Source organism: Prunus persica, chromosome G1 (assembly GCF_000346465.2).
Source record: "Prunus persica cultivar Lovell chromosome G1, Prunus_persica_NCBIv2, whole genome shotgun sequence".
NCBI lineage: Eukaryota > Viridiplantae > Streptophyta > Magnoliopsida > Rosales > Rosaceae > Prunus > Prunus persica.
In genome coordinates, this window is record NC_034009.1 from 14,777,944 (window position 1) to 14,794,270 (window position 16,327).

General features: G+C 38.6%; 1 long non-coding RNA gene across 4 annotated transcripts; it reads left to right on the plus strand.

The window, feature by feature from the left end:
* Window positions 11,712-14,134, plus strand: LOC109949974. Of its 4 annotated transcripts, XR_002272324.1 has the most exons (4): window positions 11,712-12,394; window positions 12,559-12,686; window positions 12,822-12,856; window positions 13,841-14,134. It is a non-coding gene; the product is annotated as an uncharacterized LOC109949974 (long non-coding RNA). The 4 variants fall into 4 exon arrangements; XR_002272320.1 differs by lacking the exon at window positions 12,822-12,856 and having other exon boundaries at window positions 12,559-12,690; XR_002272317.1 differs by having other exon boundaries at window positions 12,822-14,134.

Here is a 16,327-nt window from a genome sequence, read left to right on the forward strand (position 1 = left end):
TCCATTAAGATCTTTATTGCTTTTGCCGCTACTAAGAGAAAGAGACCGTTAAAACTAAAACTAAAGCAGGAGGAAAGAGAAGTCTTCCTTCTTCTAGAGTTGCTTTCAAAGGTTGATCCTTTTACTAAGTAGCTTTCACGCTCCCCAGCCTTCTGACTTGCTCCATTTAATATTTAACAATGAGAATAAGCAGACTAACTTAGACCTTAAGAGGGCAACACCAATACCCACTCGATTGGACAAAACAAGACCTAGGTTGACATCCACAAGGCAATTCAAGTAAACAATAGGGTTGGCTACTCGGGGATAGACTTGGTTCCTCAGTGACTCAGAAATGCACCACCTCTTAGGTCAGCTCATCCAAGCGGAGCTAACCCTTCTCTTAACTGGTATTTCCGCTTTTTTTCTTGCATTCCATAATGGGAAGAACCTCTTCGTCTATTGTCTTCGGGGGATAGCAACAACCTGTAGGCTCGATAGACCTGTTGAATAAAGAGAAAGAGAAGCACGACTCTCTTATACAAGAAGTAGGGAACAAAGTTGCACCCTAGGGCGGACTGACTCAAGGAAAAGAAAGATTGAATCTTGGCAGAGTGACCCACTTTGTACCCATCTCACTTTAGGTTTAGGAATAAATCCCAACTTGGGAGCTAAGCTTGGATCAGAGGTGGGCGGACCTTTCTCTTACTAAATTCTATTTCATATGCATATTTGTGCAGCCACTCTGACTTCTATTGAGAGGTCCCTCGGGGAGAGAGCCATTATTGGGCATATAGAAATACGTACTCTTCTATGCCCCAACTAAATCCTATTTATTGTAACAAAAGGCTGATACTCTAAGAGCAATCATCCTACTAAGACTCTAGCGCTAGCTCATAGGAAAAAGGGAAAAACCACTTCTTCATTGTCTATTGCTCGGGCGATAGAAGCGGGAGACCTTAGCCCTTATTGACTTCAACAAACTAAACCCCTAAGGAAGGAAGGTTAACCAAACCAATCTTTAAAGAAAGAATTCTTGCATGTCGATTTAGCAAACCAATGCTTTAAATCACTCAGCCATACCTCCTAGGATTCGGAAAGCACGGGGAACTTCTCTTTCCATTAAGAAAGAGTTAATCTTTTCATACTTAGCCAGGAATGGCAGAATCGTTTGTTGCCATTCAAGAGGTTAGCCCGGCCCAGTAAGTGAAATCAAAATGAAAAAGGGTAGGAAAGAGCTTGAATGACCGATTTCACAAGAGGTCGAATGTACCCATTATCATGCTTGTCAACGAGATTCCAAGGCGTTTCACCGGAAGAAAGATTCCCCAAAATGCGATTACTATTAGTTTGTCACCAACCTCTTTTCATATAATTGTTTGTTATAGGAATCGGGTGTTCGATCCTTATTAAGACTCCACTATTTCATTAATTCATTCTCGGTGCAAAACCGTCTAGCTAGGGAACTCTTCACCAGTTGCTAATTCGGAGGATTCGTTTGTGACTTCCACCTTTTAGACATCCAAAAAGGGAAAGCAAGGAAGCTTTGCCCTTATTAACACATGGGCGATCACTCAACTCCTACTTTAGATAGGAAGCCCAGCTTAGCCTAGCGCAACTATGGCCTACCTTTTAGTAAGAGATCAACCTGTCGGGCACTTGGATTCCTCCGTCCCACAGGGGAAGACCCAATCCAGAGAGGGAAGAAGATGAAACATAAAAAGCCGAAGGGTCCTAGTGCCAGACGAGCTACTCGAACAACCTCCACGCTTTCCGGTCACCCTTGAAGAGTACATGCCTCCTATTGTGCTTTCCTCCCTACCCTTTTACTTAAGAATCCAAAGGTTACTTCTCTCCTAACTAGTGGGAAAATGACTTACTTGAATGGGGAGCTATCTTATAACACTAACAAGTGGGGACATAGAAGGATAACCTTCTTGAAAAGGACAGAGCCGCTTGGCTGCTACTTACACATTTGGAGTTCCGAACTAAACTACGGAACGGAATTCAAGGGCTGGACTTAGAAGCCCCTTAGATAGCACTTCTTCTATGAATATAAGAGAATTTCTTAATAGTAGAGCTCATCACGACCATCATAACCTAACTCTAGGACTGCTACAGGCACTGATCCTTCTATTTTCTATTCAAAGTTTCATTTCTCCTGTTGAATGTAGTTTCTCCGGAAGCGAGCTATTGACTAGCGGCAATCGGGACAGAGAGAAGACTAGAAAACCCCGGAAGGCGCTAACAAACCGACTTTGCTTACCTTCATATCGAACCCGGATAACGCAACGCCTAATATTCATAAATTTGATCGACAGTCAAACGATAACCAAATTCAAATCCGAGTATACCTTCATGCTCGGGACGACATGGGGATCATTCTAGCTTAAAAACCCAACCTTGACAACCTGTTGACGCTTCGCCACCTCCGCCTGCTGTCTAGAGGAATTTTTCGATGATCAAAAAACTTCAAACCGTCGGCCAATAATCATACCATCAGATCAAACACATCAAAGGGGAGTAACTTTATACCTTTGCTCGACGATCAATTCAACCATTAAGAGCCTTGAACTAACGATTTTCTCTACGAAAAACCAAGAAAATTCTAGGTTTGGATTCGATGATTTCAGGATGGAATCACATCGGGTCTTTGAGGGAAATTACAGAGGGGAGGTAGGGGAGTGTTTTGGAACCCACTTGGCGGCTGGGGTGGCCGGAGTTAGCTAGAAACAACGTTGGAAGTCACGGTTAAAAAGTGACCAAAAATAACCTTACCCCCGAGGGCAAAATTGTAATTTTGTAATTAATTTAATTTAAACGAATAATTAAAATTGGGTTGGGATGTTACATTCGTTGCCCCATTTTCTGAGTTAGCGAGAACTAAGTCCAAATCATCCTAAAGGAGACGCAAGTGCTAAGGGAGTACTCTATTGTTCTTCCAGCAGTTATGTGTTTTGTGTTGATGTTTTCGGCAGCTTTGAAAATGGGTGAAGATGATTTGCTTATGTTGAACTGAGATTATATGAGCTTGACATGAGAGCTTGGAGTGTGGGAGTTAAAGACCGGCAAGTTTAGCAAAAGAGAATGCTTGTTCTTGGCTTGGTGTTTGATATGCTTGAGTTTGGGTGTTGAGAATTTGTTGTTCGAAGCTATGGCTTTGGTGATTTAAGAGTTTCAAGAGAATCTTAGAAGAGTATGAGGAGGAAGGAAAAGATTGGAGTTATTCTTGGTGAGGCTTTATAGGAAAGATGAAGGATTTCAAGGCTAAGGAAGTATGAGAAATAGCTGTGATGGCTGCTGGGATGCTTGCAATAGCCAAGAGAATGGGCAGATGGTCACTGAATGCTTGCAACAACTAAGAGAAAGGGGTTGCTGAGAGGCTTGTAGCAACCAAGAGGAGTTGGTTTTGCCTGGGCAATGCCTCCCAATTTATAGAAGGGAAGGCTCTCTTTGGTTTCCAATAGGTAAAAGAAAGTGTAGGAACCAGTCTATTTCCAACGGGTAAAAGGGAGCATTGGGACATTCTTATTTCCAGCAAGTAAAGTTAGGTATTGGAAAATGACTATTTCATATGGGTAAAAGGAAGTGTTGGAACCAGTCTATTTCCAACGAGTAAAAAGGAGCATTGGGACTTTCTTATTTCCAGCAGGTAAAGCCATGCATTGGAAAATGACTATTAAGGAAGTGTCAGAATTGGCTTGTTAACAGAGGGTAATAGGGAGTGCTTAAAGAATATCTCATTTGCTCACCCATATTGGAGAACTCTAAGTAATAGGCTTGGACTTTGGTGCTCCCAAGTAGCTAACCCAAAGTCTCCATTATCCAAGAGCTTCCTTGGACTTGTGGACCTCTGTAACCTTCCACACCACAACCCCTCGTGCAAGCCCCGTGAACCACATAACTTAGGTTCATGTGAGCTTGGTAGGTTATTGGCATAGGAAAAATGTATTAGCGTGACATGAAGTTATTTGGCATGTGCTTGGAAAGCTTGGGCATGTGTTACAGTGATTTGGGCTTTTGTGACCTAGCTTAGTGATATATCGGAATTAAAGGAATAGGTTTTTAGCATGACTTGAATGCTATTAGACAAATAACATCCACAAGATAATAACATCCTAACAATTAAACAAATATTATGTACCTTACCAAAAAGATAATCAAGCTTAATATTACCATAATGAAACACAAAAATCTAGTATTACCTGTAGGAACTCTTAATCCTGTTGGTCTACTAATTGCATCTCGTAACACCCTAGAATCTAATGCAGATCCTTCCCAACCAGGGAAAACAAATATAAATTTCATGTCAGGAGTACAAACTCCTAATACATTGGTTACAATCTCCCCCTTTCGTGTTCGATATCTTGGTTTATCTTGTTCAGGGACACGAATCCTAATGTAAGTCCCATCCAATGCCCCCAAGCATTTCTACGCAATTAAAAAAAATAAGGTACCTTAGAAACTTAAAATATAAATATAATAATAAAATTGGCCAATCTTAATTTAATTTTATAGTACCTTAAACCATCTCCATCTATTATCGATGCAATTATCAGGTATGGGTTCCGGCACCTTCAAAAGTCTACCTTGTAATCTTATCACTCCATCCAAGATTGAATTGAAGTACCTACTAATAGTCTCCCCCGATCGCTTAAATCTACTACTCATTGTACGATTCTTCACATGATGTGCGAGTGTATGTAAAAACATACACACTTGCTCTTCAATGGTTACTGAACCATTTGTTCTCACTCTCCCATCATCACGGACTAATTGACATAAATAATGGAAAGTTCTCCTATCCATCCTAATTTGGTTCACACATTGTACGTCATCAATTCCTATAATGCTATCTAAATAATTTGACCGAGTTGCAATCCTGAAAAATCTTTGACTCCTAATGGCATTCCGTTGTTGGCGTCGTTGTTCCAAATTGTAGTTTGTCATGAACCACATCATGCACCAAACCATGATATGCAAGATCCACAACCTAATAATAAAGTATGCCACAATCTTTCTTTCATCCATATCTAGGCATAATATAGAGGAAATGTTTTCAGTAAAAGTAATATAAATAACCATGCATTAATTTTAGCAATATAAATAATCATGCATTACACAAGACTACATGTAAAATTAGAATAATACAACAATAAGTAGAATTCTACACATGACAGAAGACTACAAAATACCATCCTGCTTGCATATACAGAAATATATGTGGCTTAACTATAATACTGTTTTTATTAGAATTGTAATGTGAATATTGATATGCATATATTTGTACTAGACATCAAAGTTTCCATGTACAACAAGAAGGAGAAAGTAGCAGGAGAACAAAAGCAATAAAAGGTTCATATATTATTATGTACTTCGAGTTTTATTTATTATTATTATTTTTTGGGTTGGGTAAATCGCAGGAGGAAGGGACATATGCCTTAAGGTGGTGGGAAGATTGAAGATAGAATCAATATAAGGGTCAAAGTCTTTGGGAAAAAATATCAGTGGAATTTGATCACTTTCCAAGTGCCTGTTCAGATAAAGATAAAGCATTGCTGTCTTTGAGACTCTGCAATTCATTCATTAATCCTATGTCCAATGTTTCTTATTTGTAAAACAGGTCATTTTACGATTTAGCTTTCATTCATGTAAGTAAGCATAACCTAATTTCACAAACGAAAAATACATAACCTAATTTCCATAAAAATTTAATTAAAAAATTGAAAATATAAAGAATAGAGATGAAGCAAGAAGAAGCATATTGGAGAGAGTATGAAAGAGAGAGAGAGAGAGTGAGAGATGAATATCTGGAGAAGAGTGAAGAAAATAACCTGTGGAGAAGATAGCAGAGAAGAACCCTAGGGAGAAGAAGATGAAAAGAGCGTCTGATTTTTTTGTAGAACGCATGCTTAGCTGTATAATTAAGCCTGTATTATATAAACTGGGGGGTGTGGGTTGTATTAGTTAGTCAGGTAAGGAGAGTATTAAAAGCCCAACCCGTATAAAATAGTCGGGTAATTAAATAATACAAGTTGACACCAAACACCTGACATGGATTATTCACTGCTATCCAGAGTCTAATACGATGTACCAAACGAGCCCTGTAAGTATTATCCTGTGATTGTTAGGTCACAAGTGACGTAGTTTATCCGACGTGTTGACATACCCCATATGTGGCATTGGATGTTTCGACATATGGGGAGATTTTGTGATTGTTAGGTCCTACGTGACGTAGGTTATCCGGAGTGAGGACAGACCCCATACGTGGTGTTGGATGTTCCGACGTATGGGGGAGATTATGTGATGGTTAGGTCACATGTGGCGTAGGTTATCCGGGGTGTTGACAGACCCCATACATGGCGTTAGATGTTCCAGCGTATAGGGAGATTTTGTGATTATTAGGTCCCACGTGGCGTAGGTTATCCGGCGTGAGGACAGACCCCATACGTTGCGTTGGATGTTCCGGTGTATGGAGGAGGTTATGTGATGGTTAGGTCACACGTGGCGTAGGTTATCTGGCATGTTGACAGACCCCATATGTGGCGTTGGATGTTCCTGCGTATGGGGAGATTTTGTGATTGTTAGGTCCCACGTGGCGTAGGTTGTCCAATGTGAAGATAGACCCTATACGTGGCATTGGATGTTCTGGCGTATGGGGGAGATTATGTGATGGTTAGGTTCCACGTGGTGTAGGTTATCTGGCGGGTTGACAGACCCCATACGTGGAGTTGGATGTTCCGACGAATGGGGAGATTTTGTGATTGTTAGGTCCCACGTGGCGTAGGTTATATGGCGTGAGGACAGACCTCATACGTGGCGTTGGATGTTTCGGCGTATGGGGGAGATTATGTGATGGTTAGGTCACACGTGACGTAGGTGTTCCGGCGTGTTGACGGACCCCATACGTGGCTTTGGATTTTCTGGCGTATGGGGAGATTATGTGATTACCAGGGAGATGAATAAAGGATTGTTATGTTATATTGGAAAAGACATGTTTGTAGAAAGAACTACGTGTGGCTTGATCCCTTAGTAAGGGTACGTAGGCAGCCTAGGGTAGCGCCTAGGTGCAGCCGCGGGCTAAATTTTACTTGGGTGGTTTTATTTAGATTGGTTTCGACCTTGTTGTGGATCCTGAAACTCGATTGAAACCGAGGTGTGATTGAATAGTCGTTCCTACTCCTGTTTGGCTAATGGAGGGTTGTGCAAATGTGTTCGGGTCAAACAAGTGTAAAACTCGTTTAGGATTGTTGTACGAATTGGGCTGAGGCCTTAAACTACTTGCGTTGGTGTTAGGATGTTAAACATCACAAGATGGAATTTGGTAGGTTATGTTATGTTGGTTACAGTGGACATTTATAAAGTTGTTGAATTCATTACCTACGTCGTTTAGAGTATTATTTGACTTAGGAGCGTTGTTAAGGGTTTTGCTTCGGACCATTTGAAGGCTGGAAGCTGCCTATGGGAATTGCATGTGGTTATATTGTGTATGCTGCCAGTTGTGGATATTAAATATGTTTTATGCAGGTTGAAATTTTTGGGATTGTTCAAATTACAGGAGAGACTCTGCCAAAATTTTGGCAGAAAGTCTCGTACTCTTATTCCTTTTGGAAAAAGGAGACTACAGTTTTAGTAAGTGGTCCAGGCATCTAGGTGATGTCGGAATTTCCACAGGATTCATCCCGGGTTTCAGGAAATTCAGGGCGGGTCCTGTCAACTTTAGAACATATTTTTCCAACAATTGAACCAACTTAAACTTTACCTCAATCCTTTGAATCTTTCTGCAATGCACAAAGAAGGCCCCCAAGGAGTAAAACCACCAAACAACACTTGATAACAAGAGAGGAGCTTGTTTCAGTTATACTACGTCCGAGGGGCCTAAACGTATTGTATGGCCACCATCTTTGGCTATGTTGTAGAGAACAGAAAATTGAGCAAGGTGCTGTAGAGTTAAAACAGCATAACAGAGGACTTACTAACCTTGAACAAGGTTTCAGATGGTTAGAGAACTCCAATTGCTGTGAATTTTGGATATGTCATACTTCTCTAATGAAGGAACAACCTGTATGAAGAAATTATTGTCGAATGATCAGTATAAATTGACATGCAAGAAAGAATTCGAGCCTACATCAATACAACAGACAAGAATGAATAGGCGGCATTTCAACACGCTTTGAGATGACTACACTTCTTGGATGAAGCTCCCATCTTGATAGATTATAGCCAAGACATAGATGAATAATATTGATGAAGGGTAATATTCCATTAGAGCGCAGAGGAATGCTACATGCAAGAGTAAATATATTTACACTAGTGTGGAACCAGTAAACAGGAAGTAAGAGAACACTTGTCTCAACTTGAATACAATTTAAGGTAGATAGACATCTCCGATTTCCTTGATGTTTGGATATGTTGTAGAACTCGACCTCAGAAAAAATTTTCGTGAAGGAATAGAGGTAAAAATCGCAACAGGAACTCGCATGAAAAACCAATCCGTGCATAAAACAGAGTACTAGACAGAGATGAGCTATTCGTCCTCCAACTGAGGTGTTTATATTTCTCCAATTCGGCTAATTCTCGGATATATTCTACTAGAGAGGCAGATGAACAAGTCTGAAGAAGGAACGATTTCATTTTGAGCTTAGGAAGTTAATGCTTTGGACCTGTGAACAGGTCTGTATGGTATTGATGAGGTTCTGACGGGTTTGGGAATTATGATGAGTTTGTGGGACTTTATGAGGGGGAATGAAGAGAATATTTATGGGACTTGTGCTGAACAGACTTGGGACTCATCAAATACAGGCGTAGGAAGGTCTGGCTTGGGGTATTTTAAATTTTGACTTCTTCAAAATTACGATTGTGCCACTGCACTTCCGTAGATCACAACTTCCTCTTTAAGACTCATATTTGAGCCCACTACATGTCTATGAATTCGTGAGAGCGAGCTCTACGCAATTGAGCAACTCTAACTTCCAAAAATAATTCCAAACAAAAAGTGACCAAAGTACCCAACCCCCAAGGGCAAAATTGTAATTTCACAAATATAAATAAATTGATTAAAACCATTAAATTTGGTCGGGATGTTACATCCATGGCAAACATATCCACGAAAACCTCAATTACCTCCAATGTTGGTTGCACAATCGTATCCTCTCCCAGTGGATCTTCAGGTGGGATCACTCTTAGTGAATTCAATAGCACCATTCAACTCACTTGGAGATTACTGCCCTCTTCAGCACCTCCCTCATTTTCCGTCACGATTGCATTCAAGTTCTGCCACCTTGGACAGTCCTTCACATGATGGGCTCCTTGGCAAAGAAAGCAACTTGAGAATAGTCAAGAGAGTACAAATATATAATTGGTTCGCCAGAGTCTTAAATTGAAGTGCTTTAATTTAGGATTATCAATTGTTGAATCCTGGGAGATTTACGCATATTGAACTGCGAGCACAGTGTTTAGGTGCAATTCTCATAAGCCTCAATCGCAAATGTTTTCAATATTTCTACATATTTATGTTTGTTAGTTTACATGAGTTCTATGTAAGTTCGCTATCATATGTTTGTTGAGAATTATTATCTTTAAATTCATATGTCCTATTGTTCTGTCAACACTAAATGCACCACAACAGTAACTGCAGGTATTTAAGCACTAGGTAACACTATGTTTTGGGTTTGTATGAATTTTTATAAGGGAAAATTGCAAGAAGAGTTGTGGGATTATGCCATAGATAAAGAGTCCTCTTTATTTCACCCAATCCAATCAAGATTTTGTGGGAGGAGTGCAACGGTGGGAGGAGTAAATTGACCATATTACGAAAAGATAAAATGAGTAGTTATGTTCCATAAAAATAGAACCCATTATTAGATTTTATTTTTAATTTTAATTTTTTAAAATAAAAACCAAAATTGACCATATTATCTTCATTTAATTAATAATTTTAATTTTTAATATTTGCATTAACAAGGACATTTTCCGGTATTTTGAATATTTCACCATTCTCTGCCTTTTGCTTTATATATATGGATTAGTTTGGGAAACACGGTCTTGTTGTCATGATTGTTTTCTGTTTCGTCCACTTGGAATAATTTACACTACTTAACAGGGAAGGATGAGGAAGGAGAGAAGAGAGATAGGGAAGGGGACTTGCTGTTAACAGAGGGGGGATTTGGTGGCTGCTCCCTATGGAGGGAGAGAGGTAGGGGCGCTAAGTGGTTGGGTTCTTCTAGTTTTTCTTTTTCTTGAGTTAATTACTGCATTATGACTTGGCATTTAATTGGGCGAAGATGGTGGGCAGATGTCGGCATAGGCTGGGTTAGTTTTGGTCCCAATCTGCAATCCAAATCATACATAGCGGTTTATGATTTCTTGGGACCTGCTTATTATTAGGCCAACCCAATCCAACTCTTTTGTGATCGAGTTGGGCCGTTTGATTATGTTAACCCAAAATTATGCCCACTCTTAAGTTTTGATTCCAACCCATACATAGAGGTTTATAATTTTTTGAACCCAATACCCACTCATTACTAGGCCAACCCTCTTATGATCAGGTTGAGCTATTCAGTCGAGTTTACCCAAAATTATAACCACGGATTTAGGGTAATTGCTCAAAGCAGCGTACCAGTTTCTTTACACCCACGTCTGATCCCCTTCTCATATATTAGAAAGAAAAAAAAAATTGGTGAACAAAAATGTTGAGGGTTCTAAAGGAAATGTTATGCTTATAAAGGAATGGTTGCAACTTGCAACTTCTAATAGAAATGTTGTTGCTGCCAAGGGAAATGATGTTCAGTTAGTTCCAAAAGACAGGTTGTTGGATCTTAAGGATAGGAAAAGGGGGATGAAGGAGGTCTTAGAGGTAAGGAGAGAGTGGAAGAGTTTGATAATCTACTTATCTTCCCCATATATTCGAAAAAGAACCATACAATATAGACACTAAATGTATGTTTCAACCCACATGAAAATTAGAAAACAAAACCCTAGTTTTGGTTTCTTGGCAAGCAATGTCATTCTTTTGGTGACAAAGAAGTCAAAGAAATAAAATGAAAAACTTCGCTTGACCCCAGATTATTTCATACTTTTGGATACTCATACAACATGATGAAATCTGTGTACAAAATGACCAACGTCTCAAAGTCAGTCATAACATAACTCTAAACGGTAAGGAAATTCACAAAGCTCATGAGGTACAAAGAAGCATTATGACATGACAAACGGCACATGCTCATGTGGCTTTCCATGAAGACACTGGAGGAGTTTCAGAGTTCTTCCAAGTACTAACGTCATCTCTAACGGCATCAGTAGAAGCAAAAGACTCAAGCTCAGCCAGTTCTTCTGGTGTCAGTTTCACAGAGAGAGCACCAATGTTCTAGTTAAAATTCTCAATCTTGGTGGTTCCGGGTATCGGACACACATTGTTTCCTTGATGATGAACTCAGGCCAGTGCTAACTGAGATGGGGTTCACCATACTACTACAAAATTGTAAAACCACGACACTAAATAGACGATGGTAAAGTTTAAAACAGTCGTCGTATTTTAAAAGACAACGGTTTTACAAAACTGTCGTAATATATCATCTGATACACCACTAAAATCAATTTGGGTTTTAAAACACGACGCTTGTCAATTACAAACGTCATCTTTTAAAACACGCTAGCTCTTTTTTCTTTTGTCGAAACACTCTTGCTCCTTAAGAGAGTTCGCTCTAGACCTAAAAGATTTAGATTTCCCCCAAGCTCGAAAACATTCACTCCTGAACTCTCGTGGCGCCCTCTCAACTCTCAAATCTTCTTAATTTTCCTCATCTCTCTCCCTCCCTCAACTCTTGCCCTCGACCAGACCTCCAAGAGAGACTCCTCCGTCGAAATCGATAACCCAACTTCGTCGTCACATCTCTCTTCCCTCGGTAGTCGTTCGTTACTGGTACAAGACCTAGTGGTTTCGATTTGAAATCCCGAAACGACGGCGTTATATGAGCGACTGCAGAGAAAAGTCACAGCACAAGGTAACAGTGGTTGTTTCAGACCTGGCGGCCGCCTCTGCAGTCAGAAGCATCAAGCTTTTCAATCTGCCGTGCAATTCAAATATCGTCGGCGTCGTAGTGGCAGTGGGAGACCGCCATCGTCGGCGCCGTCGCTGGGTTTGCCACCAACACCGCGATGCATCCTCTGGACGTAAGTACGAGATTTCAATTCCACGATGGTCAAGTCTCCAATCTTCCAACTTACAAGAACACGGCTCATGCCATTTATGCAATTTCATTTGTTTTTTTTAATTCCGATTTCACTTCTGGGTCTTAGATTTATGCTGATTTACGAATTTTTGAAGTTTTTGTTTATTTTCCTATTAATGACGTAGTTCTTCTGTGCAATAAAGTTTCACATTGGCTTGGATTTTTTTGAAGCGACTTGGGAACAGGTTGGTTGAAAATTAAATTCATTACTTCTATGTGTTTTTCTGTTTCTGTGGATTTTGGGGCTTTGGGGATTTTACTTTTGGGTTTTTATTTCATCAATGTTCTATTCCTTAGTTTTGAGATTATTTACACAAATTTTCTTTGGTTTGACATTTGCTGTAAATAGGTGCTTGGGAGTCGAGAGAGGAACTCTGAATTTGGGAAAGACAGTCAAAACAAATGAATAAGAACAAGACTGTAAATTTCGTCTTGTGTTATTCACAGTGCTTACTCATGCAGCTCATGTCTATGAGTGTAGGTATTTTGATTGTCATCGTTAACGTTATACATTTCAGATTTAAGTATTTGGTTTCTTGAAACTTTGTTTTTAGTTGTGGTTTCTGTTCTCTAGCCCATGTGTGATCTATAATTTTCTGATACTATGTGCAGGCCTGCTTAGAACAGATAAAAGAATGCAAGTATAGGTGGGTGTGGGTAATGGAAGATTTTGAAACTTTCAATTCTTAGATGACCCCTGAAGTAGAGTTTTCTTCCCCCTTCCTTAAGATTTATTTTTTTTAATAATGAATATAGCATTGGTGCACAACATTTGGGACTGGAAGAAGACAAATACAACAATAAAATACTATGTGATTATTCTCTTCCCTTCAAATATTTGGGACTTGTAGTAGTTATAGTGTTTTCTTACTGTGATGTTTGAAATATAAATGGACTTTATTTTAAATCTTTCATTGTTGCTTGTGCATGGGGTTGGTTTGGAGATGAGATGCGCAGCAAAGAGCAATTTGTGTAATTGTGTTTGTGTATTTATCTGCATACGTATAACAACAATGACATTTCTAAGAGTTGGTTTTGTTTTCACTCTCAATGTCATTCCTGCATTTTATTGTCTTTTAACTCTAGAAAATAAATACATGAAACTTGGAATTTTTTTATGTCTATGTCCCTGAATTTGGCTGACTTTCTTTTTCCCCTAATTGTTGAGTCAGAGTATTTCTTTTACTTGATCAAATATGTCTCTCCAGGAATTGCAAAAAAAAAAAAAAAAAAAAAAAAGGTAATGGCTCTGAGCTTTTATGATTTTCTATTGAAAGCCTATGATATTATAAGTCTGGAATGTATTGAACTTTGTGTTCTAATATAAGTATGTCACTGAATCTGTTTTTCTGCACAAATTGAGTTCTCATAGCATTCAAATTTCTTCATTACATTCAATTCATTTCTTGGTCTTTTGGAAGGAAGTAAGAGAGATTTGAATCCTGTTTGTTCATTACTCAAATAATTTCTACTTAGAAAGATGTGCTATATATTGATCCTAATCTTGTTTTCGTGTAGGATCTTGACAACAAATTAACATGTTATTTGATTAATTTTTTTCACGAGGTTTTTTTCATTTTATTCACTTTTAAGTATTTTTGTTATTGGGTGCTTTTTTTTTTATGGAGCAGGGAAGGCATTGAAAGAGAGGGAAAAAGCTGCCGAACAAAGAATGAGATTTTGGGAAAGATACAGGAGAAGGGGCATTGGACTATAGCGATTGAAGGGAGGAAGAAAGGATTTGCTATATGTTGAGTACAGAATAAGAAAGGAAAGAGAAAAGGTTAATATTAGGAACCATGTCATTCATGTATCATCTATGGATGTGGTAGAATTTGTGAGCAGTCACATATAGTTCCACTGTTTCTAATTCTATGTAATAAAATTGAATCTTCAAGTTTTATGTAAGAAATAATTTTTGAGTATATATATTCATTAATAAAGTGTTATAATTGGTTTTCTAGTTAAAATCATTGTATAGAATCATTGGAAACAAACAAATAGAATGCAACAGCTTGGGAACTTATTAGACGACATATTTAAAGAAAATAAAATGATGGTTTTATTGGAAAAACCGTCGTTTGTACATATAATCAATGACCGTTTTAACACAATATCGTCGCCTTTATTTACAATCAATGATGCTTTTTAACAAAATACCGCCATCTTTACCCATAAATGACGACGGTTTTAACAAAATACCGTCGTCTTTACACATAAATAATGACGGTTTTTATAAACCATCGACTTTACCCATAAACGACAACGGTTTTTAAAAACTGTTGTCTTTACACCAGAACAATGACAGTTTTATTAAGAACCGTCGTCTTTACAGCTAAACAACGACGGGAAAAAGCCGTCATAGTTTGATACTCCAAAAGATGGCGGTCGATTTAACGACTGTGGATTACTGCTCGAATAGTGTTTTATTATGCTCTACGTTTTCAGGTTGGAACCTGCTGTGAAGCTGCAACCATTGAACTAAACAATTCAGAATCAAGACTAAGTTTGCTTGATCAAAATGACACGATAAAGATGTACAACAATCCAATGGACAGAAATAAGCATGACCAGAAAACTACAGTCAACTTTCTAGGAAATCAGGAGAAGCTCATGGGCAACCTTTCTTGCCAATTTATTTCTTCAAATTATAGTGAAGCATTAGAGAAACCGAAGGGCCTAAATGAAAAATGGGTGTGAAACTCTGAGAAATTTTCCTTGCCACCACAAAACATTATAAACTAAAGAATATTGAAGCAAATTAGAACGTTAGTGGGCTCTGACTGTCTGGAAGAATGACAGCTACTTAGATACTAGCGTTACAGAAAGAAATTTTGTGCACTAGCCAAGTTTTTTATGGAGAGAAGACTACTGAGAAAACTCAGTAAGAGGGTACTAGGAGACACAACTAGGCTTTGTTAGATGAATTATCAACTTGAGATCTTTCAGGGGAGATGGAAGTTCAGGAAATACACAATAATAGCATCATGATGATACCAAGAAAACTTTATCTCGCAGTTTGGTAATTTAAAATCGACAAAATTTGTGAAATACCAACAAACCTTTCGAGAATCATCATGGGAGAGTTCTTCTTTACTGTTTCACATCTCTCTTTCTCTTCTATGATCTATCTCCTTCTATTATTTTTATACAATAGAAAATCGACCTAGGACCTTAGTTGCAGGAGTAAATACTCTTAATTATGGTTAATATAATAAAGGCAAAATAATAATATCAATTGTTTAAAAAAAAATATTTGAAAACAAATCCTCCATGTTTTTTTCCCTATTACTCTCTCTTCCTATTTCTTGCCTCAGTCCACATGCATAGCATGTGTCAAATTACTAGTGTTGATTGTCATAACACTCTTCATTTTTAAATTAATTATTAACGAGTGTGAATAATGGGTTGTATTAGGTAAAAGAATCATAATATTTTCAACAGCAAAAAATTCATAATCTTAGGGCCTATTTGATAACTATTTCAATTTTAGTTTTTACTTTTTACTTTTTTTGCTAGAGTATAGAGCAAAATGAGAGTGAAGATGAGACTAAGAGAGAAGATGAGAGAGATGAGTAACAAAAGTGAAAACAATTTCAAATAGATTTGAGTTTTTAGTTTTTGTTTCTATTTTCATTACTCCTCCCTCCCATCCTCTCCTCTCAATCCCATCTCCTCCTCTCAATCCCATCTCCATGAAGGAAGTTGAGGTTCCAACCCAAAACCAATTGACAATGAGGGGAGTAACCCAACTCCTTATAAGCCCTTACTAGGTTTCTCAACTTTTCAATGTGGGACTCTTTACCTTCACATTCTCACACGCCCCTGCACGTGTGGCGAATTTTCAAGCCTAACACATGGACAACAACAAACTCTAAGACTCCGTTCATATGCTTATCAATCACTTTCAACTTTGTACGATTGAGCCTTCTTCTACCTCAGCGGTGCTCTCAAGTTCGTCTACGCCGCCGCCAGAAGGTGGCCTTCTTCCCAATCCACCGATGGGTTCTCCTCTGGTTGATGACAACATTCCCATCCCTACCCCGCCACCCCGACCACACAACAAGAACTTCATGCACCGACATTTTGATTTTGAGATAGCTCGACATGCCACGCTA